Raw genomic sequence first — 17357 nt, 5'->3', positions numbered from 1 at the left:
AGCCCTGTTTTTCATGAAATCTTAGTCAGTGTCAATCACGGTCCCTTTATCACACCCATAGCCCTAGGACATGTGCTGTGCACGGTCGTGTACACATTCGTTCACTTCTCTCACGCCTGTGTTCATGACTTGTGCTTATGGTTTGGTGATTTAAGTCAATATTACACATGACCTGTGGACATGCCCGTGTTCATAGGCCTATGGCCCACACGGCCGTATTGCACGACCATGTGGCGATTTATTCGCTTCTGCCACGCCCGTTGTAGGTCCAACACTCCCGTGTTTATTAATCAGGATTACACACGGCTTTCGGGCACGGTCGCGGCATTAGCCCGTGTTCTATTCTGGCTTGTTGAACGTTTCGATCTTTGAGCAAGTTCCAACACAGCCTCAAGCACACTCGTGTTAATGACTATGTGGCATCCACTGCGGCCTCGCACGGCCTTGGTGATTTAACGTATGCCGTGTCTCTGTTGATTTATTTAGGAAATTAAAATGCAGTTTCACCACGGTCTGGGACATGGCACACGGTTGTGTCGCATGGCCTTGGCTATTTATCGTAGCCCGTGTGTCATCCTGTCTTGGAAAAAATGCTTGTCCTATTTTAGCATGGCCATGGACACGCCTGTGTCTCCTACCCGTGGCAATCCCATGGCCTTGAGCACGCCTGTGTGCTAGGCCGTGTGTGCCAAGAATACTTGCTGTTAGATTGTAAAACAAATGGAAAAATAAACTAAAGTTACTTAGTGGGGTTAGTGCTTGGGTTGCCTCCCCAAAAGTGCTTATTTAGAGTCTAAGCTTGACTTTACCTTGTGGGTATGTTAGGTAGGTTCGCGGAGCCGTAGCTCCTCTCCATTGTTTTTAAAATTATTACTATTATAAAGTTTAAGACGATGTTCATTTACCTTAAAAGTGCCTTGGGTTGGGTGACTTACCTCTACTGTGCCATATGGAAAGATGATTTAGACTACGAAAGGACCTAACCATCATGATTTATGCTTCCCAAGAAACAATTTGAGCCTTGAGTTGTATAATAGGACAAGATCTCCAACTTCAAATTGCTTGTGTTGCTTTAAACAAACATCATGGTGGCGCTTCGTTGCTTCCTTGTATAATCGTGAGTTCTCATAGGCATTAGCTCGCCATTCATCTAACTCGTTCAGCTACACCAATCTCTTTTCACCTGCGAGTTTGGGATTAAAGTTCAAAAATTTTATAGCCTAGAATGATTTATATTCTAGTTCAAACGGTAAATGACAACTCTTCCCATAAACAAGTCTGTAAGGAGATGTTCCTATGGGGGGTCTTAAAAGTAGTTCTATAGGCCCATAAAGCATCATCTATTTTCTTTGCCCAATCCTTCCTATTTGTATCTACAGTCTTTTCTAGGATACGTTTAAGCTCTCGGTTAGCGACTTCGACTTTTCCACTAGTTTGAGGATGGTAAGGGGTAGCTGTTCTATGGGAAACTCCATATTTCTTAAGGGTTTTATCAAATTGAGCATTACAGAAATGAGTACCCCTATCACTGATAATTGCTCTAGGTGTTCCAAATCGAGAGAAAAGTTTCTTAAGGAACTTCACCACCACTCTAGCATCATTAGTAGGTAAGGCTTGGGCTTCCACCCATTTGGACATATAATCAACGGCTACTAATATGTATTAATTCCCAAACGAGCTAGGGAATGGACCCATGAAATCAATACCCCATACATCAAATATTTCACATGAAAGCATGTACGTTTGGGGCATTTCGTCACGTTTAGAGACATTACCTGCTCATTGGCATTTATCACAAGTAGCAACATACCTGTTGGTGTCTTTATATAGTGTGGGCCAGTAAAAACCTGATTTGAGTGTTTTATTTACAGTCCTAGTTCCATTGTAATGTCCTCTAGTCGGTCTTAAGTGGAAATGTTCCAAAATTTTAATTGCTTCTGTCTTTGTAACGTATCTTCGAATTACTTGATCTGCACAGATACGAAAAAGAAAAGGTTCTTCCCAAAAATAGTTTTTCACATTAGTGAAGAATTGCTTCTTTTGCTGATGTGTCAATCCTTTTGGTGTAACATTAGCAGCTAAATAATTCGTAATGTCTGCAAACCAAGGTTCCTCAAAGTCCGATATAGCAAATAGTTGTTCTTTAAGGAATGAGTCATTTATCTCCTGTTTGCCAAGTCCCTTGAGATGTGGGTTTTCTAATTTAGATAGATGATCTACTACAAGATTTTCTGCTCTTTTCTTATCTTGAATTTTGAAATCAAATTCCTGCAACAATAAAATCCATCTTACTAGTCGAGGTTTTGCATCTGTTTTAGTAAGGAGGTATCGAAGAGATGAATGGTCAGTGTAAATGACAACTTTAGATAATATTAAATATGGTCTAAATTTATCGAATGCAAAAACCACAACCAACAATTCTTTCTCAGTCGTCGTATAATTTTCTTATGCGACGTTCAAAGTTTTGCTAGCATAATAGATTGGTTGAAAGTGCTTGTCTTTCCACTGTCCAAGAATCGCACCTACTGCAAAATCACTCCCATCACATATTAGTTCAAAGGGTAAATTCTAATCAGGTGCAACCACAATTGGGGCATTAATTAATTTATCCTTAAGAATATTAAATGCTTCTAAACATTCCTGACTGAAACTGAAAGGCACATCTTTTTCTAGTAACTTTGTTAAAGGCTTAGCTATTTTAGAAAAATCTTTACTAAACCTTCTATAAAATCTAGCATGACCTAAAAAGCTTCAAATAGCCTTAACTGAACTAGGGGGAGGTAATTTCTCAATAGTTTCAACTTTCGCTTTGTCAACTTCGATTCCCTTACTAGAAATTTTGTGGCCTAATACATTCCCTTCCCTATTCAGTACTAGGTTCGTTTCCTCACGTCTCATTGGAATTCGTTTTAAATTTTTAAGGAAAATATGGAAAGAGTTACTAAATATTGAGAAGTCATCCATAAATACCTCTATAATGTCTTCTACAAGTTCATCAAAAATGGCCAACATGCATTGCTGAAAAGTAGCAGGAGCATTACATAATCAAAAGGCATTCGTCGATAAGCAAATGTACTATATGGACATGTAAATGTCATTTTCTCTTGGTCGTCAAGACCTATTGGGATTTGGAAATAACCAGAGAGTCCATCTAGGAAGCAATAATACATATGTCCAAATAATCTTTCCAATATTTGATCAATGAATGGTAAGGGAAAGTGGTCTTTTCTTGTGGCATCATTCAATTTCCTATAGTCAATGCAAACTCTCCATCCCGTGACTGCTCGTGTTGAGATCAGTTTGTTCTTCTCATTAACCACAACAGTCATGCCTCCTTTCTTAGGAACAACCTGCACAGGGCTCACCCAAGAATTGTCAGAAATAGGATAAATAATTCCAGCATCTAGAAGTTTAATTACCTTAGCTTTTACAACTTCTTTCAAGTTAGGATTTAGTCGTCTTTGAGCTTGCACACAAGGTTTATATTCATCTTCCATTAAAATTTTATGTGTGCAAAAAGAAGGGCTAATCCCTCTTATGTCAGAAATCTTCCAAGCTATGGCTCTTTTGTGCTCCTTTAATACTTGGAGTAACTCGTCTTTTTCGGTTGGCTGTAAATCTAAAGCAATAATCACTGGTAATGTGGAATTATTTCTAAGAAACACATATTCTAAGTGATCAGGTAATTGTTTTAATTCCAATTTAGGAGGTTCTTCAATAAAGGGCTTTAATTTTAATTCATTGTTTACCTCAATAACCTTGTAGCTCTTCTGTCTCAATGAAGGCTCATTGGAATTTAGTTCATTTTTTATCTTACCTATCGTAGAATCATCATCATTTACCTCCTCTCCTTGGGCAAGACACAGTTCCAATGTGTCCTTATCTACGATTTCCTGTAAAGAATCTTGAGTAGCATGATCAATAGAGTCAATAAAATAACATGAGTCATCCTGTTCCCTAGAAAATCTCATGGCATCATAAATTTTAAAAATAATCTCTTCGTCACCTACCCTAAGCATGAGTTTACCATCACCCACATCAATAACAGCCCTAGTAGTGGCTAAAAATGGACGACCTAAAATTAAAGGCACCTCAACATCCTCATCCATGTCAAACACAACAAATTTGACAGGGAATATGAATTTATCTACTTTACAAGTACATCCTCAATAATACCCCTAAGATATTTAATAGATATGTCAGCTAGTTGAATACTCATCCTAGTAGGTTTTGGTTCCAAAGGCCAAGTTGCTTGAACATTTTGTAAGGCATCAGATTAATGCTAGCGCCTAAATCAGCTAGTGCCTTATCAACATTTAAACTACCAATTAAGTAGGGAATAGTAAAACTTCCTGGATCTTTCAGTTTGGTTGGCAGTTTATTTTGGAGTATGGCTGAGCACTCCTCGTTGAGTTCCACTGTAAACAATTCTTCAAGCTTCCTTTTATTTGTTAGAAGCTCTTTCAAAAATTTTGCATATGTAGGCATCTGCGAGATAGCTTCAACAAAAGGTAAGTTAATATGTAACTGTTTAAAAAGTTCAAGAAATTTACCGAGTTGTGCATCCATGTGGTCTTTCTTCAACTTTGATGGGTACGAGATTGGTGGTTTATATTCCTTAAACACCGGTTTTTCATTGTTTTTGGGTTTTACCTCCTCATCTTATTTTTTGTCAGCTTCTGGTGGAAGCTTCTTTTCAAATTCAGCTAACACCTCCCCACCCCTTAATGTAACTGCTTTCACATGATCTTTTGGATTGCATTCGGTGTTACTAGGTAGACTCCCCGGTGGTCTCTCTGAAATCATCTTAGCTAGCTGTCCTATTTGATTCTCGAGCCCTTGAATTGATGCTTGCTGATTTTTAAGTGCAATTTCAATGTTCTGAAAATGAGTCTCTGCTATAGAAATAAACTTTTTCATCATCTCCTCAAGGTTCAGCTTTTTCTCTTGCTGGTAAGGTTGTTGTTGGAAGCCTGAAGTGGGTGGCGATCTCTGATTGCCTTGGCCTCCCAATGAGAAATTTGGGTGGTTCCTCCAACCTGCATTGTAAGTGTTACTATAAGGATTATTTTGAGGCCGAGGATTATTACCCATATAATTCATTTGCTCATTCGACCTCCACTTGCATTGCACTGTATTACTGGATGAACCTGTGTAGAACCAAGTAAATCATCAATTTTTCTATTCATAAGTTCTACCTGATTGGAAAGCATAGTAACCAAATCAACGTTAAAAATGCCGGCTACTTTCGTTGGCTTTATCCTCATGACTTGCCACTGATAATTGTTCAGTGACATCTCTTTTATGAACTCATAAGCTTCTTCAGGTATCTTAGTATTGATGGTTCCACCGGCAGCTGCGTCGATCATTTGTCTAGTTGAGGGATTCAAACAGCTGTGGAAAGTTTGAACTTGTAGCCAAAGAGGCAACCTATGGTGTGGGCACCTTTTCAATAGATCCTTGTATCTCTCCCATGCATCATAAAGTGTTTTTAAATCCATCTGCATAAAAGAAGAAATATCATTCCTTAATTTAGCCATTTCAGCCAGTGGAAAATATTTAAGCAAAAATTTTTCAGTCATTTGTTCCCAAGTGGTGATTGACCCTCACGGTAATGAGTTCGACCACTGTTTAGCCTTATTCCTCAATGAAAAGGGAAATAACCGTAGGTGAATGACATCATCAAAAATACTATTAATCTTAAAGGTATCGCAGAATTCCAGAAAATTTGCTAAGTGAGTTTTTGGATCCTCGTCCTGCAAACCATCAAACTGAACAAACTATTGTATCATTTGAATCATGTTAGGTTTCAGTTCAAAAATATTTGCAGCAATAGCATGTCTAACTATACTCGATTCCTTTCTTGTTAAAGTAAGTTTAGCATAATCATACATAGTACGAGGAGTAGGATTCTGATCTACTGGATTTGCAGCAACCACAGGAGGTAACAAATTATTCTGATTATCAGCCATCTCCTCGGTTGTAGTACGGATATCACCCTCTCTCTCTTCCTCTATGTACTGTAGGCTTCGTCTTATTTCTCTTCGATTTTTACGAGCTGTGCTCTTAATTTCACTGTCAAAAAGTAGAGGTCCTGACGGGTTTCCTCTAGTCATAAACTATAAAAACCTGCCAGAAGTAAGGAAAAAGAAATTTAGTAATTAAAAAAAATTAAATTACAATAAAAAAATGGCTAAAGTAATAATTAAGCGTTCCTAATATCTTAGCCCTCGGTAACGGCACCAAAAACTCGATGATTGTGAAACTAACTAAAAATTTGACTACAGTAAGCGCACCTATTGTAACACCCCGTACTCGAGACTGTTGCCGGAGTCGAACACGAGGTGTTAACGGGCTTAATTCATTACTTAAACAGTTCATACAATTCATTTTAAAATTTTCTAGACAAGCTGGCTAACTGCGTCGCAGTCGTTTTAAAAATCATATCTTGAGTTCCAAAACTCGAAATCAAATTCCGTAAATTTTTCCTCAAACTAGACTCATATATCTATCTATTAAAATTTTTGTAAAATTTTTGGTCTGGCCAATTAGTACAGTTTATTAGTTAAATTCTCCCCTGTTTCAGGGTTCGAATACTCTGACCGATGTGCATTACGAATCAGATATCTCCCTGTACAGGGCTTCAATGCCTATTCCGTTTGTCTCTAATAAAATTAGACTCAATAATGAATCTGTACATATAAAGCATAACTTCTAATTATCTTTGTAAAATTTATGGTGAATTTCCAAAGTCAGAACAGGGGATCCAGAAATCGCTCTGGCCCTGTTTCACAAAAATTTAAACATCTCAAACAATATAGCTCATATAGTTGTTTCGCTTCTTCCATATGAAAACAGACTCATCAAGCTTCGATTACATAATTTATTCATTATTTAATTCCATTTCTACTATTTTTAGTGATTTTTCAAATTCACATCACTAATGCTGTCTGAATCTATTTTATGGTAAATTTTACCTATTTCATGGTTTCCATGGATTAACTAGTAATTTGACATACATAACACCAAATCCAAACTTAAAATTTAAGCCATATTCGCATGGCTAAAAGTATACATATCAAAGTTCAAACAAAACATAATAGCCTATACATGCCGAAATGTTCTCTTAGACCAACTAAGAAGAAGGTACCAAAAAGTTGCAAGCTGGTGTGATGACTTCGACGATGGTCCCGAGCACACAAAATGGGTCAAAGAAACCTAAATAAGTAACAAGTAAACACACCAAATGAGTATATAACTCAGTAAGTCATAAGCATTACACTACCGTCAATTAATAAAAGATCATAAGAGAAAACAAATAATGCAAGATCAATTACTCCAACCATACCGAACTATGCTATAATTTCATAGAATTTCGGTTCAATCTCATGCCAAGTCCTACAATCAAATCAAATACCAAAACAACCCAATTGATTTAGACCCGATTCCTCAAAGCATGGAACCATGATGCACTAGATAAATTTATACCTACTCAGCACATGTCTCAAGTTCGATATTTTAGTTACTAGTTCTACCACTTCGTTCTTTCATGCACATTTTATATTATCAACCGAATTTGCACACATAGTGCTCGTCACACTCGCACACATAGTGCCATAGTAAACTGCACACTCAGTGCATTGGATTTTCTCTCATGCTTCAACATCCAAATCGGCACACATAGTGCCATTTAATTCCGCACACATAGTGCCATATGTTAACTTATTATGATAAGGCAATTTACTTAATTCAAATAGCGCATATGGTCACATAAATAAATAGTAAAATCACTCCAAAAGAATACTTATAAAAAGGAATTCTTTTATGATTCACTAGTATTATTTATATACAAACTAATCAACCTTACAAAAATGCTTAAGGACTTACCTTATATTGGATGAAAATGATTCCCAATCGACTACTCAATTGTCTTTGCTTTGCCCTTGTTTGATTCTCCCCCTTTGATTTCTCGATCTAGAATAAATACATTTAGTAGTTTAATTAGCTTGCTGGATACTTATGTATAATTTAATGATTTTCACTTCATTTCACAACTGTCCTTGTTCAAAACATTAAAACCTTAACTAATGTTTGATTAGTGCTTCAAGGCCGAATGTACTACCACTACTAAGATAACTTAATCTCGGTTAATTTAATTCTAATATACAAAATCATGAATCAACTCAACCTTATAAGCCAATATTACTCCTTTAATCGATTATAGAGAGTTAAAAATAATATCACAAACATATACACCTATATGGCCGAATATACCAAATTAAATTTAACATTACCTATGTAATTACCTATAAGTTCTTATACTTCAAATTTAATACATTTAACCTTTTAATGCCTATTAATCATTTTTTTTATCTTAACCTAAAATGGAAACTCCCATACTCGATATTTCAACCGAATTATCCATATCACCAAGACTAAAATTCGCACCTTAAACTTCATACATTCTAATTATGACCTTCATAATTCATTCGGCCCTATCAAAGAACCATTTAACATACAAGGAAAATAATCATAGAGAAAGAAATTAACATTCCAATTAGACTCAATATAACCGAATGTACAAGGTGCTACTAAACTTCTTATTCAAAAATCTTCATTCCATACTATTATTGTGACATCCCTAATTTGACCCTAGTTAGAAAGTGGTTTCGGGACCACAAAACTGAGACATAAAAATAATTTAATATTCATTTTGATGCCTATAATATGTGTTAATTCATGTGTGACATTTTTGATGTTTTAACTTAGAGTTATAAATGTGAATTTCACTAAAAAGGGCTTAGTAGTAAACTTTGAAAGTATGATGGGGAAATGTGTGATGACTAGTTGATTCATGCATGCAAAATAGTGGAGTTGCATGTCAAATTTCCCCTTTTAATGTTAGTGGAAGGTAATGATGACTTTGTTTTGGCATTTTGTGCTTTGTATGTTAGTAAATAATGTTAATAATATATTTGCTTATATTAAAGAAAATGGTTTCATAAAATAGAAATAATAAAAGTTAATAAAATAAATGAATAAAATATGTTTGAGGTGAAAATAACAAGGCCATTTCTTCTTCTTCTTGCCGTGAGTTGAGAAAGAAAATAGAAACCTTTGAGCTTAGGGCATTCGGCAAAAGAAGGCTTCAAATAAGGTAAGGTTCATGTTATTTTCTTTGAAAATTTGTGAATTTTGGTTGGTTTTGAAGCTTGCAACAAGACCCATGTGAAAATTTTTGTGTTCATGAAGCATGTAGCAATCGGTCATGAGCTTAATGGGGTATATTTTGTATGTTTGATGATTTTGGGAGGATAATTGATTCTAGTTGAGTATGAACAAACTAAATGTGCTTGATGGCTCAAATGAGCTTGGAAAGTTGGCCAATGTTGTTTAAGTTCATGAATTAGGGTATAATTTCTTTCGGCAAACTAGGATAAATTGTAAAAAAAAAAATTCTTAGCATTAATAGCATTTGCTTAATTGGTGAATTGAACTTTGAGTGGATAGGGTGAGCCCTTGTGACTATGTTGATTGTGAAAATCGGCAATGTGGGGGCTTATACAAAAATTAATGTGTATTGATAATAGTTGTATTAGAATTATTCAAATTAGCACCTAAGTGATAAATTGATTATGTAATTGGGTTGATTGTTGCATTCGACCATGAATTCAACTTGTCATTTGAATTGGTAGATAAATGCCGCATATTAAGTTGAGTAATTAAATTTAGTTTTAGCTTGATTTTGAATGAATATAAATTGAGATGTTCTTTATGTGTTATCCGAATTAGTTGTTGAATAAGATATTGGGCTACACTTAGTGAAAGTGTTGAATGGATATGATAATGTGAAGTGCAAAAAGGGTATGTGAGAGAGTGAATTATGTATTTGTGCTTTCTTCAAATGAGGGAAAATCTTATATTCATATACATATGTTTCGGCTATAGGTGTGTTTGAAAAGTAGGTTCTTAAGTATTTGAGTTTGATTCCTTTGTAAGTTTTAAGTACTTAAATGGAATGAATATGAATTATGTATATGTATGCCTTATGTATGTACCATGTACACATAAGGACATTTGGCAATATAATTAAATTCTTGTATAAGAAAGAATGATAAATTAAGTGACTCTTTGCTTGTGAATGTGAATTAGATATAGATTAAATAAGCATGAAATCGAGTCATGGCATGTTTTATTAATTAATACATATTGAAAATGATATGTGATTGCCAAATGTGATTGTCAAGTGAATAATATTAGTTAAGTACCTAAGCCAATCTATTGTTTCACTTAAGCTTAAGAGCAAAGAGGATCAAAGTCGGATAAAGGAAAAGAGAAAGTAAACGAATAGCCGTGGATATCTAGTCGTCGACCACTTCCGAGGTAAGTTTTAAGTGATTAAACGTTGAGTAAATTCAATCATAATAGAACATATTGAGTTGATTTAATAAGATATGATGGGCCATGATATGTTCTAAGCTCAAATGGTAAGTTCTTAAGTGTTTGAGCTTGGAAATTTAAGTGTAATTTGAAATAATCTACTTAGGACAGCAGCAGTAATGTGACTTTTGAAAATCACCATAAATTTATGGACTTGAATTAGAGGCTGAATAAAACATGAAATTAAATCTTAATGAGTCTAGTTTCTTATAAAAGAAACCGTGTAAGCAAAGGAATTTCCGATAATGAGATATTTAAAGTTGTGTGAGACAGTGCAGAATGACACTGTAATCCTCTGTTCTGTTTTTAGAAAATCATTATAAATTGTACAAAAATTTTTAAAATACAAAATTTATATTATATATGCCTTAGTGAGTCTAGTTTCAAATGAAATAAACTATAACTTATTTTGAATTTTGTACAATGAGAAATTTGATTCGTAGTGAAGAGTGGTCAGAATAGTCAAACAGTGAAATAGGGGCAATTTTAATAAAAATCTGGTATTGATTGGCCAAACCAAAAATTCTGAAAATTTGTTGGATAAAATATGTATGAGTCTATTTTTAGGGAAAATTAACGGCACTTCATTTGGAGTTTCGTAGCTCCATTTACGAATAATTTAATGACTGTTGCTCAGGAAAAACAGCTTGTGCTGAATTTGTGATTATGTTGTAAACCTTAATAAAACTATTTGAGTTGCTTATAAGCTATCGATTAAATATTGGTAATCAAAGTACCAAATCCATATTAAAGTGAAGCTATAAGCCGTAAATGACTAGTATACCTAGTAAAATTTGTTATGATGAAATTGATGTACAAGATATGTATATGTGATAAGGCCGAATGGCCAATGTGATGAATGTGAAAGTGTATATATAAGATAAGACCGAATGGCCAATGTGATGAATGTGAAAGTGTATATATGTGATAAGGCCTAATGGCCAATCTGATGAATGTGAAAGTGTATATATGTGACAAGGCCTAATGGCCGATGTGATGAATGTGAAAGTGTATATATGTGATAAGGCCGAATGGCCAATGTGATGAATGTGAAAGTGTATATATGTGACAAGGCCTAATGGCTGATGTGATGAATGTGAAAGTGTATATATGTGATAAGGCCGAATGGCCAATGTGATGAATGTGAATGTGTATATATGAGATAAGACCTAATGGCCGATGTGATGGATGTGAAGGTGTATATATGTGATAAGGCCGAATGGCCAATGTGATGGATGTGAAAGTGTATAAATGTGATAAGTCTCGAAGGGCATTTGTGCCAGTACTATATCCGTGTTAAGATCCCGCAGGCTTTATGCGGGAATATTATTCTGAATTAATATCCGTATGCTTCGTGCTCGTACTATATCCGGGTTTTGAAGACCCGAAGATTCAAGTAAGACTTTGATATTGAGTATCCACAGTACGTTACCATCAAATAAGTATTACGTATTTAAAGATGTTCAGGTACGTATTACTTACTCGTCGGTGGATTGATTTCAAAGTGAATTATTAGTATCAAAAAGGTATGTAAATGTGATCAATATTATAACTTCAAATATGAGAATGATCTAATTGGTAATGGTATGCTTGTATAATGAAGTAAGGGATGAAATATTCTTATGTATTAGTGCATATTCTGCCCAAAGGCCTTATGATTTGAGTACGGGTTGCGTTCAGCTAGATGTGCCAGTACAAGGTAAGGATTATATTCTGTAAACTTATGTATATGTAATAAGGAATATGTTTGGTTCTTTAGGTGCCTACAGAAATTTAGTACTTGTCATGTTGAAATACTTGAAAATATGGATGTGATTATGAACAAGTGGAAAGGATTATTGAAAGTTGTAAATTGGTGAAGAATGTGCTTACCATGTGAATCCATCTTCAGTTGATGAAGAATGTGCTTTGGAAATATTCGACCATCTAGATCACTATTGTACGAAAGTATATATATGTGAGAGTTAAGTGATGCGTTTATTGATATTATAGTTCGAGATGAAGCTCTAGATTAACTTCATCGAACAGTTGAAATGAATGACCAAAGATATTGAATGAAAACACTTTGCGACTTAAAGCTCAAGGCTAAAGAAAGGCGAATTAAATTATGTGAAATTTTGGTTAGGTATATTGGGTCAAATGAGATTTTATCTAGATTAAGTATATGTGAAAAACGTCATTGATTCAACAAAATTATCGTTTTGCTTAAAACTTGCTAAGCTTATGAAAGCTTACTCTGCTCGTTCACGTTTTTGGTCTGTAGGTTGTGGATTCTGACTACTAGCTCGGGGATCGTCAGCACTTCATCACACTATCTACCATTACGGTAGCCATGAGATTGGATTATCTTATGGCATGTATAGAATAGACTAGTAGCGAAAGAATAATTTGGTTATTGTATATAAGCCATGCGAAAATGACATCTTTTGAATGTTTACTTATAGAAGTTTAAATTTTATCCCTGGCTGTGTTTAGTGTTTATCCAAATGAATGATCTTAAAAAAAAAGTTTTACCGTTCTGTCATGAGTTACAAGTCCGGTAATGCCCCTTGCTTATTCCGGCGATGGTTACGGGATAGGAGTGTTACAATCATCCCCCTTTTATTCCATACAACATGAAAACAACCTCTAATTCTAACACTTAGATTCACGGCATGATGCCTAAGCCACCATAAAAGTTTCAACTTTCTTGACATTACCAAGAGTGCATCCAATTATTAACTTAACATATCATAAAACCAAATCAACAATTCAAAACTTACCTCTTACTAGCTAAAGAAAAATGCCGAATTTCTTTGGGGTAAATTTCCCCTTATTCCTTCATCTTTGTTTCGGCTTTGAGAGAAGAAGAAGAAGATGAACACCCTCTCTCTCTTCTCTTTCTTCTATTATTCATCCCTATCATTTCTTTTTTTTATTCATTTTATTAGAATTATTTAAATCATTTGTTAACTTAAAAATTATATTAAATTAGAATTTGTGGAGCATCATCATCTCTTGGCCGGCCACTATATATATTATGGGTAAATTGACATGCAAAACCACTCTTTTTAATACATGCATGAAGAGACCATTATAAAAATTAACCTATCACATTTCTAAAGTGTTTCATATAAGTCCATTTTAATAAATTCACTTAAAAATGACCAAATTAATGCTTGAAACTTTCACACATGCATTTACTCACATCATGAACATAGAATATAACTTTTAATTATTTATAAAACTCGGTTTTCGTGGTCCTGAAACCACTTTCCGACTAGGGTCTAATTAGGACTGTCACAACTCTCCCCTACATAAGGAATTTTCGTCCCCGAAAATCTTACCAGCAAACAAATTAGGATATCAATCCTTCATAGAGTCCTCAAGTTCCCAAGTAGCTTCTTCGACCCCGTGTTTATGCCACAGTACCTTCACTAATGGGATTTTCTTATTTCCCAATTCTTTTACTTCACGTGTTAAAATGCGAACCGGTTCTTCTTCGTAACTCAAATCAGATTGAATCTCAATCTCAGATGGAGTAATTATGTGCGATGGATCAGACCTATATCGTCGAAGCATCGAGACATGAAAGACGCTGTGAATCTTTTCAAGTTCAGGGGGTAAAATTAATCGGTATGCGACTGGTCCAACTCGTTCGGATATTTCATACGGCCCGATGAATCTCGGACTCAATTTACCCTTACGGCCAAATCTGAGCACCTTTTTCCAAGGTGACACTTTAAGAAACACTTTGTCTCCAACCTGATATTCAATGTCTTTTCTTTTTAAATCCGCATATGACTTCTGACGATCCGATGCTGCTTTCAGACTTTCACGGATTACTTTTACTTTCTGCTCAGCATCTTTAATTAAATCAACCCCAAAAATTTTACTTTCACTAAGTTTAGTCCAAAACAAGGGTGTACGACATTTACGACCATACAAAGCCTCGTAAGGTGCCATCTTAATGCTTGATTGAAAACTATTGTTGTAAGCGAATTCAATCAAAGGCAAATACCTTTCCCATGAACCACAAAACTTTAGGATACAACATCTCAACATATCTTCGAGTATCTGAATTACCCGCTCAGATTGACCATCAGTTTGGGGATGAAAAGCGGTGCTAAAATGCAACTTGGTACCCAATGCTTCTTGCAATTTCTTCCAAAATCGCAATGTAAATCTCGGATCTCTATCCGGTACAATAGAAATAGGTACTCCATGCAATCGGACACTTTGGGAGACATATAATTCTGCCAATTTATCGAGCGAGAAATCTGTACGAATAGGGATAAAATGAGCAGTCTTCGTCAATCTATCAACAATAACCCAGATTGAGTCTTTCTTACTCTGTGTCAACGGTAAGCCAGTTACAAAGTCCATCGTTACTCGATCCCATTTCCATTCAGGTATCATGATCGGCTGAAGTAATCCTGACGACACTTGATGTTCTGCTTTCACTTGTTAACATATCAAACACCTTGAAACAAAGTCAGAAATGTCTCGTTTCATGCCAGGCCACCAAAATTGACGTTTCAGATCGTTGTACATTTTTGTACTCCCCGGGTGAACTGACATTCGACTACTATGAGCCTCACTCAAAATCATTGAAATAAGTTCTGAATTTCTTGGAACACATAATCGACTTTGAACGTCAAACAATCATTGTCGTCAATCTAAAACTCTGAGTCCACATTTGAAGCACATTCAACTCGTTTAGCAACCAATTCAGCGTCAACTTTCTGGGATTCAAGTATTTGATGGATCAATAATGGTTTGGCCTTTAATTCTGCTACTAGCACATTACCGGATGAAACGGACAGGTGAACATTCATCACTCTCAAAGCAAACAGCGCTTTACGACTTAAAGCATCGGCAACCACGTTAGCCTTTCCTGGGTGATAATCAATGACGAGTTCATAATCTTTCAACAACTCAAGCCAACGTCTTTGTCGCAGATTCAAATCTCTTTGAGTCATCAAATATTTAAGACTTTTGTGGTCCGAATAAATATGACACCTCTCTCCAAACAAGTAGTGTCACCATATTTTCAAGGCGAATACTATGGCCGCTAATTCAAGATAATGGGTCGGATAGTTTTTCTCATGCGACTTTAATTGTCTCGACGCGTAAGCCACAACTCGACCTTCTTGCATCAACACACAACCTAGCCCAAGCAAGGATGCATCACTGTAAATAACAAATTCTTTACTGGATTCCGGCTGTACTAGCACTGGAGCTTCAGCTAAACAGGTTTTTAATCGATCGAAACTTTCCTGACATTTTTCTGACCATTCAAACTCAACATCTTTTTGAAGTAGTTTTGTCAACGGTGTAGCTATTATCGAAAAACCCTTTACAAACCGTCGGTAATAACCAGCAAGTCCCAAAAAGCTCCTAACTTCAGTAATATTCCTCGGAGGCTTCCAATCGAGTATGGCCGAAATTTTGTTTGGATCAACTCTAATACCCGATGCGGATACCACGTGCCCCAAAAAGCTAACCTCTCTCAAGCAAAATTCGTATTTACTGAATTTTGCGTATAACTGCTTGTCTCGTAACATCTGTAATACCAATCTCAAATGCTCAGCATGTTCAGTTTCATCTCGTGAATAAATCAAGATGTCATCTATAAACACAACCACAAACCGATCCAGATATTGTCTGAAAATTTGATTCATTAAGTCCATAAATACCGCAGGGGCGTTAGTGAGTCCAAACGGCATCACCAAGAACTCGTAGTGACAGTATCTTTTTCTAAAAGCAGTTTTAGGTATGTCCGAGTCTCGAACTCGCAATTGATAATAACCCGATCTCAAATCTATCTTTGAAAATACTGATGCTCCCTTTAGTTGGTCAAACAAATCATCAATACGTGGTAATGGATATTTATTCTTTATTGTTGCTTGGTTCAATTGACAATAGTCGATGCACATTCTCATGGTTCCATCTTTCTTTTTCACGAATAATACTGGTACACCCCAAGGTGAGAAACTCGGTCGAGCAAAGCCTCTATCCGTCAACTCTTGTAACTCCGTTTTCAATTCTTTCAATTCCATTGGTGCCATACGATACAGAGCTATCGAGATTGGTGTGGTACCAGGTACAAGTTCGATGCCAAATTCTATCTCTCGAATAGGTGGTAATCTCGGTAACTCCTCAGGAAAAACATCTGAATACTCACAAACCACTGGTACTGATTCAAGTTTCCTTTCCGCCTCTTTGCTATCAAATACGTACGCAAGATATGCTTCACACCCCTTTCTCACATATCTCTGAGCGATCATCGAGGATATTATTGCTGGCACTCCCTTTAAGTCAGTAGACTCAACTCGGACTATCTCATTATTTGCACACCTCAAATCAATGGTCTTTCTTTTGCAACTCACCACTGCATCATGTACGGTCAACCAATCCATACCAAGAATAACATCAAATTCATCAAACGGTAAAAGCATCAAATTGGCTGGAAAACAGAAATCTCAGATTATTAGAAGGCATTTCTTACACACTTTGTCAACAAGTACATATCGACCCAAAGGATTTGACACTCGAATTACGAACTCAGTAGACTCAACAGGTAGAGTCCTACTGGATGCTAAAGTCTCACATAGATATGAATGAGTAGAGCCAGGGTCAATCAATGCAATCACATCAGTATCAAAGAGAGTGAAAGTACCAGTGATAACATCAGGAGAGGATGCCTCCTCTTGTGCACGGATGGCATAAGCTCTGACAGGAGCACGAGTCTCAGATTGAACAGCCGTATCAGAAGTCCCTCTCTGACTACCACCCCTACCTCCTGAAATTCTCGGTGGTCTACCTCTGGTCGTTGTTCCACTAGGTCTTGCACTTTGCATCTTATTTTTCTCATCAAGTTCCGTGCAATCTCTAATGAAGTGATCCTTCGAACCGCATCTGTAACAGGCCCTGTT

The 17357-nt window shown here is 36.0% G+C and overlaps 1 non-coding gene across 1 annotated transcript; it reads left to right on the top strand.

The window, feature by feature from the left end:
* Window positions 1-5427: 5427 nt before the first annotated feature.
* Window positions 5428-5534, top strand: LOC121228331 (small nucleolar RNA R71). The gene has a single exon (XR_005925907.1). It is a non-coding gene; the product is annotated as a small nucleolar RNA R71 (small nucleolar RNA).
* Window positions 5535-17357: the final 11823 nt, after the last annotated feature.

This window comes from Gossypium hirsutum, chromosome A04 (assembly GCF_007990345.1).
Source record: "Gossypium hirsutum isolate 1008001.06 chromosome A04, Gossypium_hirsutum_v2.1, whole genome shotgun sequence".
Classification (NCBI taxonomy): Eukaryota; Viridiplantae; Streptophyta; class Magnoliopsida; order Malvales; family Malvaceae; genus Gossypium; species Gossypium hirsutum.
Note: the sequence above shows the minus strand (reverse complement) of the source record. Positions and strands in the feature narration are given on the sequence as shown.